This window comes from Bos taurus, chromosome 6, assembly GCF_002263795.3.
Source record: "Bos taurus isolate L1 Dominette 01449 registration number 42190680 breed Hereford chromosome 6, ARS-UCD2.0, whole genome shotgun sequence".
NCBI classification, from domain to species: domain Eukaryota; kingdom Metazoa; phylum Chordata; class Mammalia; order Artiodactyla; family Bovidae; genus Bos; species Bos taurus.
In genome coordinates this window covers 33,959,056-33,971,237 of record NC_037333.1, presented here as the reverse complement: position 1 = coordinate 33,971,237, position 12,182 = coordinate 33,959,056, and the positions used below count along the sequence as shown (strand labels likewise).

Here is a 12,182-nt window from a genome sequence, read left to right as displayed (position 1 = left end):
TAATGTTTGACTGATTTTGCCCTTTGAATACAGCTGCCCTCTTGCAGCCTATGCTCAATTAGATAATGAACTAGTTAGTAGAATACTCGGGGAAGTCTTTGATCTTTACATCCAAGAATTGACCACTATTTAGGATCCAAGTATGTTATGGTTTTATTTTTGTAATTAAAAGTTATTTTCTTTAGAGGATTTCTATAAAAGTGTACACAATATTATTTCAAAGATGTGAAATGAAAGGACCAAAATTTTAATAACTTTCCTCTAGTCGGTCTGAATTCAGAACAACAGTGGGATTTCTGACTCCCAGTGTGACTTTTTATTATATCCTATTATTATTTAATTTATTTCTCATTATTTTTAAAAGATATTAATAGTGTGAGAAGAGAGAAATGTAACTGTTTAGTATGACTGGTATAATGGCTCCTTACAATGATGATCAGGTTGTACTCCTTTTTCTAACGATGACAATAATAATAACACTAGCAGCTACCACTAGAGGCCAGAATTGAATCAAGGAAAGAAAGGAACTTAAGGGAAATGATTGTTATAGACTACGGGGGACATCCAGTCATGTGCTTATGTTAGCTATTAAAGTAAATACTGGAAGAAATCTCTGCATTCTGTACCAGCTTATACCACCAGGGTAGTTTTGTGTCTGGAATCTATGCAGTTGTGTTTAGAAGTGGCATGTTAAGCAGTTAAGCACAGACATTAAAAAGGTTAAATTATATATGTTTATAATGAAAAAAATTGTATTTTTAAAAGGTAATTAGTACTCAAAGTTCTACATTTCCAACTAACTTTACTATATTTTCTGTTTAATTACACTTGTGAGCTTATTTACGTATTTACATCTATTGAATCTTTATGTGGAAATAGTATATAATAGTGCTGTACATATTTCCCAATTGTAGATTTATTTAAGTCACTTTGGTAGCTTGAAATCAGCCATAGGGGAGTGTTATGCTACAGAAATTGGCATACACTACAAGGTAGGGCTTTTTAATTTGTGTGTGTGTGTGTGTGTGTGTGTGTTCAGTTGTTTGGTCATTTCCAATTCTTTGCGAACCCGTAGACTCCTCTGTCCATGGGATTTTCCAGGCAAGAATACTGTAGTGGGTTTCCATTTCCTTCTCCAAGAGATCTTTCCCGCTCAGGGATCGAACTTGTGTCTCCTGCTTCTCCTGCATTGAAGGCAGAGGCTTTACCTCTGTGCCACCTGGGAAGCCCTCAGTTTTAGTGAGCTGCTGTTACATATTTACCAGCACACCACTATATATATGACTATATAGTTTCTATATTGACAGCATGTTTTTTCTGCTCTACTCCAGGCTCCCTGACCATTTGCTCGACATATATTCTGAACCTCTTTGAACAAGGCAAACTTAATAACTGCTGTTATACTAAAAGATATTAATCTCAAAGTCTGTAACATTCAAGTATTCAGTTTTCTACCTCTCTCTTTGGTCTGGATTTTAATTTTAAAAAATCAATACAAGTGAAAAGGAAGTAAAAAAAAAATGATAGGAAGAGTCAAGGGCCTTTCTTAGGGTACTTAATTTTATAATTTAAAAATGCAATGATATTCATTATAAAGTCAATATTCAGAATATAATGAGATTGTTTTCTTCTGTTTTTCTTCATAAAATAATATTTGAAAAAACTGAAGAGAATTGATATTTAAAATTGATGTAAAATGAGCAATAATTATATCTGTTTATTAAACCTATTCAGAAATCAGGGAGTCTTACTCTTTATTGTCAGCAAGAAAAGCAATATTATTATATGATTAGCATTGACATCTATTCTAGTAAAAAGATATTCATAATAGATGTCTTTAAAGAAAACTGAAATATTCTCTAAGCCAGGAATTTTTAAAGGGTAATTTACATTTCATTGAATTTAATTCCAACTAATCATTTTAGATTAATACTACCTTTTTTTTTTTTTTTAGTTTTTGCTTGCTTGCTTGTTTATTGGCCATTGGGAAATACATATCTGCATAACATGGCAAATCTGTGAGCTTATATTAATAGTGCAAGGTGTCTGAAAAGGATGATTGCCCCTGAAGAAACAATACTCCATTCTTTTTGTTGCCTACCCTTCAAATGACCCAGCTCTTTATAAGGTAGGGCCACTTCCCTACATCTCAAGTTCATTGTATGATTTCCAACAAGTTCTATTATTATCATTGTTACTTTAATTCTAATTCTAAAGTTCCTCTTCAAAATATGGGGATTAACTTATTTTGGAAACTATATTTTCTGAGTAGATGCTTAAGGTACCGTGAATAAAAATTGCTCAGAACCTGCAAAATATCCACTTCCCTGACATCTCTTCAAAATAGACATGGGTTTACTTTAATAGTTTATTTCTATTGACCTATTTGTATGATGCTTACTCAAACTTGTATATAGATAATTTTTAACTGAAAATATCCCAATTATTTTATTTTTAAGATAAAAAAGTGATTAATGAGTTTAGTATATTAGACTAGGAACTGCTCCTATTTGATATTTTTCTTAATGCTGCTCTGTTGACATCTTAGATTTTAATTCTAAGATAAGTCAAATGTGCATCATCTGACATTTGTCTCACACTACCTATTTAACTCCCTCCTTTGGAGATCATTTGCTATTACAACCCCGAACATCCGTGCCTTCATTTAAAATGGAATAAAAGAAAAAAAGCCTCGCTTTAGGCCCTAAGAAATTCTATTTTTCTTTTTTTAGTATTAATGATTTTTTTAAAGTTTCTCTCTTATAACAAGGAAGAACCTTATAATTTTTTTCTTCCTTTTTTGTTATATTTTTTCACATAATCCCATTACTTGTAGTAAAATAAAAACTTTAATACAGTTATCTACAGAAATAGTTTTTGTTCTGATGTTTCCTTTCAGTTTGGGCTTCCCTCTTGGCTAAGACAATAAAGAATCCACCTGCAGTGTGGGAGACCTGGGTTGGATCCTTGCTGTGGATGATTCCCTGGAGAAGGGCATGGCAAAGGACTCCAGTATTGTTGCCTGGATAATTCCATTGACAGAGGAGCCTGGCGGACTACAGTCCATGGGATCGCAAAGAGTCCAACACGACTGAACGACTGGCACTTTCACTTTCACACTTTCTGTTTACTCTTTTGTTTTTGTTGTTCTCTTATTATAAAATTTATTTGTACTGTATGGTTACTGGCCTAGAAAACTACTTGGAAGGGATTTTAGGTGCAATGTGTAATTTTTAGTAAGAAAACAGTTGGTAAGCATGTTTATGGGCCTTCCCTGGCTGTTTAGTGGTGAAGATGCTGCGCTTGCACTGCAGGTGCTGCGGGATCAAAACCTGTCAGAGAACTAAGATCCAACATTCCACGCAGCCAAAAATAAGTAAATAACCAGAGTAAGAATGATTATCCAAGGGTGTTTGCAATGCCCCTCCACGCAACACCATGGGCTTTTTAATTTAATAAATGAGTATTGGGAATGTGTTTAACAAATTTCCTGAATCATATAGGACATTTCTTTAAAGTTAGATGAGTGTGAAACAAATTAAAAAAAAAAATGTTGATATGATCAGACAAATCTAACAGTAAGATTAAATTAGTGAAAATCAGTGAATTATTTGTTTAAAAATCAGTGTAATTTACAAGCTTGTTTAGTTGACATGAACAATTGAGTTTGCCAATGAAGAACTCTTACCTATTTTCCCTTTTTTTCCTCAATTATCTAGTAATTCAAACTAATTTATTGTCTTTTAGAAATAATAATGGGAAACTTTCAAGATAATTTTAAGCATGGGCTTCTTATATTTTTTGTTTTTAAAATATGATATATAAATGCATAACAAAATTTGGAGTGTTTTGAACTTCACCATAAATTGTTCAGTGGGAATTTTTTAAATAATTTTTTGTTTTAGCACGTTTTGTTGAAATGATTTCAAAGGTTACAACAGCAATTTTGTAAACTGACATTTTGCTATCAGAAAAACCCAAAGCAAATGAAAAGCATATAGAATAGGAACTGTGACAATGGATAATTAAAGAAGGAGAAAAGTCACTGTGGAGAGTCATAAAGTAAGAAAATTCACTGAAAGCAAGCAATTACCCATGTAAATCTAGGTGACAACCTAATAATTTGACTGCTTTTTATCTTTTGAAAATAAAATTACAAGTTTCTGTTACTTGCTTTATTTTTATTTATTTTACTTAAACAAAAATTTGTTTAAGATGTAAACTGGAAAAAAGGTAGACCATGAAAACTACAAATGCAAGAAAACTAGAGTGACAGTACCCATGTCAGGCAGGTATAAAGATATCAGTAGAATCAGTGCTATATTTCATAATGATAAAAAGTCATTTCATCAGGAAGACATGACAGTCATACCCGTGGATGTCCTATTTATGTAACTTGTAAATATATGTTGCAAAATTTGACAGAAGTAAATGAAGAACTAGGTAAGTTCACAATCATAGTTGAAGATTGTAAATCTCTTTTCTCAAAAATTGATAAAACAACCAAAAATCAGAAAGTTTCAGAAGATTGAACATTTTTAATCTTTTAATAATGATTAACTGAATTGTGTATAACAGAATTATACCAGTTTTTCAGTGTATGTGGAACATCGCCAAGATAGTATATGCTGAATCAGAAATATCTCAGTAAATTTTAGAGGTAGACATCTATGCAATATAATTTGGAGAACAGTGGAATTAAAGTAAAAATCAAGAATGAACAAGTAACTAGAAAAACAGCAAATATTTGTATATCAAAACAGCAAACTTCTGTACACCCCATCAGTTCAGTTCAGTTCAGTTCAGTCGCTCAGTTGTGTCCAACTCTTTGCGACCCCATGAATTGCAGCATTCCAGGCCTCCCTGTCTATCACCAACTCCCGGAGTTCACCCAAACTCATGTCCAGCGAGTCAGTGATGCCATCCAGCCATCTCATGCTCTGTCGTCCCCTTCTCCTCCTGCCCCCAATCCCTCCCAGCATCAGAGTCTTTTCCAATGAGTCAACTCTTCGCATGAGTTGGCCAAAGTATTGGAGTTTCAGCTTTAGCATCAGTCCTTCCAAAGAACACCCAGGACTGATCTCCTTTAGAATGGACCGGTTGGATCTCCTTGCAGTCCAAGGGACTCTCAAGAGTCTTCAACACCACAGTTCAGAAGCATCAATTAGATCAATTTAAAGATCAGGGAGATTTTAAAATGTTACAAATGAGATGATAATGATAATAATATGATAAATTGGAATTTGTGAGACATTGTTGACATATTCTTGAAGAGAAATTTATAACTTTAAAAGTTTCTTTTAAAGCAATAAAACATCATAATTAATTATCTAATTTTCTCTTTAAGTATCTAGGGAGAAAAACAGTAATCTCTAAGGAAGTAATAGAAATAAATATAAAAAATCAAAATTCATGTAATTGGAAACAAACAAATAATAGAAAATTTGCATAGTAATCAGATTGGTTCTTTGAGATGTTTAAAGAAATGCTGTAGAAGAAAAAAAATTAAACAAGTAATATAAATTACTAATAGCAGAAATAAATTTAAGGGGGAATAATCACTACAACTGGGAAAGGGAATGTCTACCCACTCAGTACTCTTGCCTGGAGAATTCCATGAACAGAGGAACTTGGAGGTCTATGGTCCACGGGGGTTGCAAAAGCAAACATAACTGAGTGACTAACACACACACACACACACACACACACACACACACACAAACAAACATCACTACAACTCTTATGGGAATTAAAAGGATAATAAGGGATTGTTATAAACAATAATATGGCAATAAGTGGGCTTCACTTGTGGCTCAGCTGGTAAAGAATCCGCCTGCAATGCGGGAGACCTGGGTTTGATCCCTGGGTTGGGAAGATCCCTTGGAGAAGGGAAAGGCTACCCACTCCAATATTCTGGCCTGGAGAATACCATGGACTGTACAGTCCATCGGATCACAAAGAATCAGACACGACTGAGTGACTTTCACTTTCACTATGGCAACTATGACAATATGTGTGAAGATCACAAATCCCTTGTCAAATATAACTTTCCATAATGACCAAGAATAAATTAAAAAATAAGGATTGTCCAATTTCTATTAAAGGGATTGTCCAATTTCTATTTTTATTAAAAAAAAAAAAAAAAAACTCCCCATAAAATCTAAGTCCAGGAGATTTCACTGGTGCATTGTGTCAAATATTTAAGAAACACATAAGACTAATATGCAAAAAAGTTCAGGAAATAGAGAAACAGAATATACTTCTCAACTGTTTGATGTGGCACACATAAAACTATTTATAATAATCTTCCAAAATCATTATAGGTAAAAAGAAATCACAGAAAAAATTCTCATATGTGTATGTATATATATGTACATATATATAGAGAGAGAGATGTGGAAGTCTTTTAAAAGTTATTAAACAAAATTAAGCACTATAAAAATATATGTATGACCTAATTTGTTCTATGTCAAGAGCGCAAAATTTGTTTAGCGTTCAATAACCAGTCAGTGTGATTAGCTATATTAATAAGCTAAAAAAAGGAAAGTATATGATCATATTAATAAGTAAAGAAAACACATTTGAAAAGATTGAATATCAGTCTAGTGTTAAAAAAAAAGAAAAAACACACTAGTAGTAAAAGGGAACTTCTATTCTTACAGCTAATATCCATACTTAATGAGGCAAAACTGAAGCTTCTAGCTAATACTGTTAGCAAAGGAAGAATCTCCACTCTCTCTACTTTGAAGGAGCATTGTGCCAGATGTTCTAGATAGAAATAGGCAAGAAAAAGCATAACAAACATAAATATTGGAAAGAAAAGATAAAACTATCTTTATAAGGAGATGCATGGTTGTTGATATAGATATCCCTAAGGAATTTATGAAAAAATTAATAATAAACCTAGTAAGAATAATAAGTGCATTAGCAAGATAAAAAATACAAAGATACAAGGTTATAATAATATTATCATTGTTCCATAGCAAATTATCTAGTGGACTAAAAGATACATTTGCTGTCTCATATGTTTTGTGGTCAGTAATTTGAGAGCTGTGTGTATACTGCTGCTGACTGAAGGCCTTTCATGAGGTTGTAATTGAGATGTCAGCCATGACTGCAGGCATGTAAGTGTGACTTGATTTGCAGGTTAATGTAATGTGGCAGGAAAGTTTGGGCTTCCCAGATGGTGCTAGTGGTAAAGACCTCCCTGCCAATGTTGGAGACCTAAGGGACATGGGTTCAATCAATCCCTGAGTCAGGAAGACCCCCTGAAGTAAGAAATAACAACCCACTCTGGTATTCTTGCCTGGAGAATCTCATGGATAGAGGAGCCTGGCGGGCTGCAGTCTGTGGGGTCGCATGAAATCGGAAACAACTGAAGCCACTTAGCATGGCCAGAAGGTTTCAGTTTTTCACTGCCAGAACCTTACTGCCTTACCATATGGGCCACTTCACTGAATGACATGGCAGCTGGTTTACACCAGAGTATGCAATCCAAGAGAGAGAGAATAAGACAAAATAAATATCTTTTATAACCTAATCTCAGAAGAAACATGATATCACTTTTGTAAAATGTATGGGTTACGCAAGGGCTTCCCAGGTGGTGTAGTAGTAAAAAAAATCCACCTGCCAATGCAGGAGACACAGAAGACACAGGTCTGATCCCTAGGTCAGGAAGATCCCCTGGAGGAGGAAATGGCAACCCACTCCAGTATTCTTGCCTGGAAAATGTAAGAGGCGTCTGGTGGGCCACAGTCCCTGGGATTGCAAAGAGTCACACATGACTGTGTACACATACACACACATTGATTAGAAAGACCAACCTTGATTCAGTGAGGGAGGGCACTTTATAAAGGTCTGGATACCAGGAAGTAAGCAACATTGTTACCCTTCTCATCCAAACTACTAATGAGATCAGATCAGATCAGTCGCTCAGTCATGTCCGACTGTTTGCCACCCCATGAATCGCAGCACACCAGGCCTCCCTGTCCATCACCAACTCCCAGAGTTCACTGAGACTCACATCCATCGAGTCAATGATGCCATCCAGCCATCTCATCCTCTGTCATCCCCTTCTCCTCCTGCCCCCAATCCCTCCCAGCATCAGAGTCTTTTCCAATGAGTCAGCTCTTCGCATGAGGTGGCCAAAGTACTGGAGTTTCAGCTTTAGCATCATTCCTTCCAAAGAAATCCCAGGGCTGATCTCCTTCAGAATGGACTGGTTGGATCTCCTTGCAGTCCAAAGGACTCTCAAGAGTCTTCTCCAACACCACAGTTCAAAAGCATCAATTCTTCAGCGCTCAGCCTTCTTCACAGTCCAACTATTACATCCATACATGACCACAGGAAAAACCATAGCCTTGACTAGACGAACCTGTGTTGGCAAAAAAAATGTCTCTGCTTTTCAATATGCTATCTAGGTTGGTCATAACTGTCCTTCCAGGGAGTAAGCATCTTTTAATTTCATGGCTGCAGTCACCATCTGTAGTGATTTTGGAGCCCAGAAAAATAAAGTCTGACACTGTTTCCACTGTTTCCCCATCTATTTGCCATGAAGTGATGGGACCAGATGCCATGATCTTCGTTTTCTGAATGTTGAGCTTTAAGCCAACGTTTTCACTCTCGACTTTCACCTTCATCAAGAGGCTTTTGAGTTCCTCTTCACTTTCTGCCATAAGGGTGGTGTCATCTGCATATCTGAGGTTATTGATATTTCTCCCGGCAACCTTGATTCCAGTTTGTGTTTCTTCCAGTCCAGCGTTTCTCATGATGTACTCTGCATATAAGTTAAATAAAGAGGGTGACGATATACAGCCTTGACGTACTCCTTTTCCTATTTGGAACCAGTCTGTTGTTCCATGTCCAGTTCTAACTGTTGCTTCCTGACCTGCATACAGATTTCTCAAGAGGCAGATCAGGTTGTCTGGTATTCCCATCTCTTTCAGAATTTTCCACAGTTTATTGTGTTCCACACAGTCACAGGCTTTGGCATAGTCAATAAAGCAGAAATAGATGCTTTTCTGGAACTCTCTTGCTTTTTTCCATGATCCAGCAGATGTTGGTGATTTGATCTCTGGTTCCTCTGCCTTTTCTAAAACCAGCTTGAACATCAGGAAGTTCACGGTTCACATATTGCTGAAGCATGGCTTGGAGAATTTTGAGCATTACTTTACTAGCGTGTGAGATCAGTGCAATTGTGCGGCAGTTTGAGCATTCTTTGGCATTGCCTTTCTTTGGGATCAGAATGAACACTTACCTTTTCCAGTCCTGTGGCCACTGCTGAGTTTTCCAAAGTTGCTGGCATATTGAGTGCAGCACTTTCACAGCATCATCTTTCAGGATTTGGAATAGCTCAACTGGAATTCTATCACCTCCACTAGCTTTGTTCGTAGTGATGCTTTCTAAGGCCTACTTAACTTCTCATTCCAAGATGTCTGGCTCTAGGTCAGTGATCACACCATCATGATTATCTGGGTCGTGAAAATCTTTTTTGTACAGTTCTTCTGTGTATTCTTGCCATAATGCAACTTTTGGCTTTCAATGATCCATTTCTCAGAGTCTATACTCAAAGTATAATATAGTTCTCATGCCCTCCAAAGGCCACCCAAAGTATCATTCTATTACAGCATAAATTCAAAATACAGAATCTCATTATGCAAAACATGTGCAATTGTAGATAAGCCTTAAGTACAACAACCAGAGTACAGTTCTCCATTTGAAAATCTATGAACTAATGTATAAGCTAGTAGTTCCTGGATTAGGATTCAAAACCCGGGAAAAATTCTCCACAATTTTAATTCCATCCTCTGTACTCTCGATTCTACCCTTCAGGTTATCTTTCTTTTATTATAAAGTTAGCACATGCTTGCAGCTGCATAGTTTTCTCATCCTTATTTGTGTTTGTGTACATTGGCATCCAAAGGCCTCTTTTAATTTTGTACTGTTTCTGTCCCTTTAATTCCAAACTGCACAGTGTTTCTGTGAATATAACTCTCTTAAATTCTTTATAGATCTCTCGTGAACTTTATTAGGGATTCACTCCATTAGACAAAAACCATATCCATAAATCTCTTCAGGATAAGCGCTTCTTTAACTTGAAATAGCTGATGGACAACCACTTTAAGGTTTAAAATTTTTAATTGTTAAGTTGAGAGCATCTGTGAGACATACTAAAGGTATCCCAAAAAGTACCTTTTGTCTGACTGAACTAGGTTCTCTGCAGCACTATTTTTCACCTTTCAGAATAGCTCTGTATCTAACAAATAAATTTTTAAAGTAATAAAACATGTTTACATCTGGATTGGTATAGTTTATTGCATGAATTTACATTTTTATCAAAGTTTATCAAATTGTGCACTTAATATGAAAACACATTGAATGTCATCATACCGCTTGCACCACGGCCAATGCTTCCATTTTGTGGAATTTCCCTTCTTCCCTTGGAAGGCCTGTAAGTGAACTATGCCCATGTCCATTTATTATATAGACTAAGTTAGGGCCCCACTGTCAATTCTTACCAATTGTTATTAGAATTCATTTTTTTCTCAATTTTATAATAACATAATCAATAACAACATGAAAACAATATAACCCTGTTTTCATATAAAGCAATAGATCAGGGAGTATACTTTCTTTTTATACTCCCTGAAGAAGCCTTTAGTTTAGATAAGAACATCATTTAGAGTCACTAAGAATAAATAGGTTTCTAAAAAATAATGCTCTCCTTACATGAGGCTTACCTCTTTATGAGACTATAAATTTGGTTTGGAAAAAAGATAAGGAGAGGGAAGCATATTTCCATGACTCTTTTGCTATTTAAGCAACATTAACTTTCAATAGTCCTCTGGGAGAAATTAGAGAAGATACAGAAAATTCTTTCCTAATTTCTAGCCTTGTTTCACCCACAAAGTCCCACTGGAGAAGGGTATATTAGAATGGTAAAAATTACAGTTGTTTAAAATCATTGAGATGGGATTATCATTTCTGCTGCTTAATAGCTGCTGCAAGTTGATTAAGGTTTTTGAGTCTCCATTCCATTATATGCAGCATTACCAACAATTTTATAGGGTTATTTGAACAATTACATAGTAAAATGTATATAATAAGTTATCACAGTGAAAGTGTGCAGTAAATACCCTTGAACATAAGCTACTAAAATAATCTCATTCATTTGTATGATTAATACTATGACAACATGGTAGAATGTATTTGAGATTTCTTAAACTTGTAAATATACTAGTAAATGTTTTTAATAGGACACTATGCTGTATTTATTGAATGATAATTCAATGCTAATAATTGTTAATAAAGGCTATACTAGCTGAAACTGAGAGTAGAAGTATTATTGCCATTTATGTTTTTCTGGCATTCAGTTGTGCTAACAAAATTGACCTGACATTCCTTGTCTAAAGAACTACTACATGTTAATTGAATTTCCTGTTTCTTCAGTATGTAAGAAAAGTTTTTCCAAGAGAGAAATAATGATGGACAGACCATGGTAGTAACAGCTGAGGCAGAGAGAAGGGAAAAGATGTATGATGTGTTTTGGAAGTAATGTCAACAGCCATTGCTATGAGTTGCAGTTGAAAAAGCAAGAAAGAAAAGAGAAAAAGCAAGGATAACTGAGAGTTGACCTTTGAGTACTGTGCAGACATTATTGCTCTTTTCTGAGAGTGGGAAGATTAGGATAGGGATAATCTGTGTGAGACACAAAGGGAAATTAGAGTTTTGCTTTGGCCAGGTTGAGGTTGAGATGCTTACTTAGACATGCACATGTTAGGTATCAAATAGAAATTTGAATTAATGTGTCTGTATGACTCAGATGGTAAAGGATCCACCTGCAGTACGGGAGACCTGGCTTAGATTACTGGGTTGGGAAGATCTCCCGGAGGAAGGCATGGCAACCCACTCCAGTATTCTTGCCTGGAGAATCCCATGTACAGAAGAGCCTGGCGGGCTACACTCCATGCAGTCGCAAAGAATCCGCCACAACTGAGTGACTAAGCACAAACCCAGAAAGATCAGGGCTAAAAATAAAGATTGTGTATTCTTGATAATATAGATTCTATTAAAAGCTATGGAAGAGAGAATTTGTGCCTAAAACCAGAATGGGATGCTCCAATATTAAATGATCAGGAAAGAAAAAAAAAAATCAGTATCCAATGAAAAGGAAAGAAATGCCA

At 35.5% G+C, this 12,182-nt stretch overlaps 1 protein-coding gene across 3 annotated transcripts in view; it reads left to right on the top strand.

Annotated features, from left to right (window-relative positions):
* The window catches only part of CCSER1 (coiled-coil serine rich protein 1), a 1,488,482-nt gene that overhangs the window by 530,158 nt on the left and 946,142 nt on the right, over positions 1–12,182 (top strand).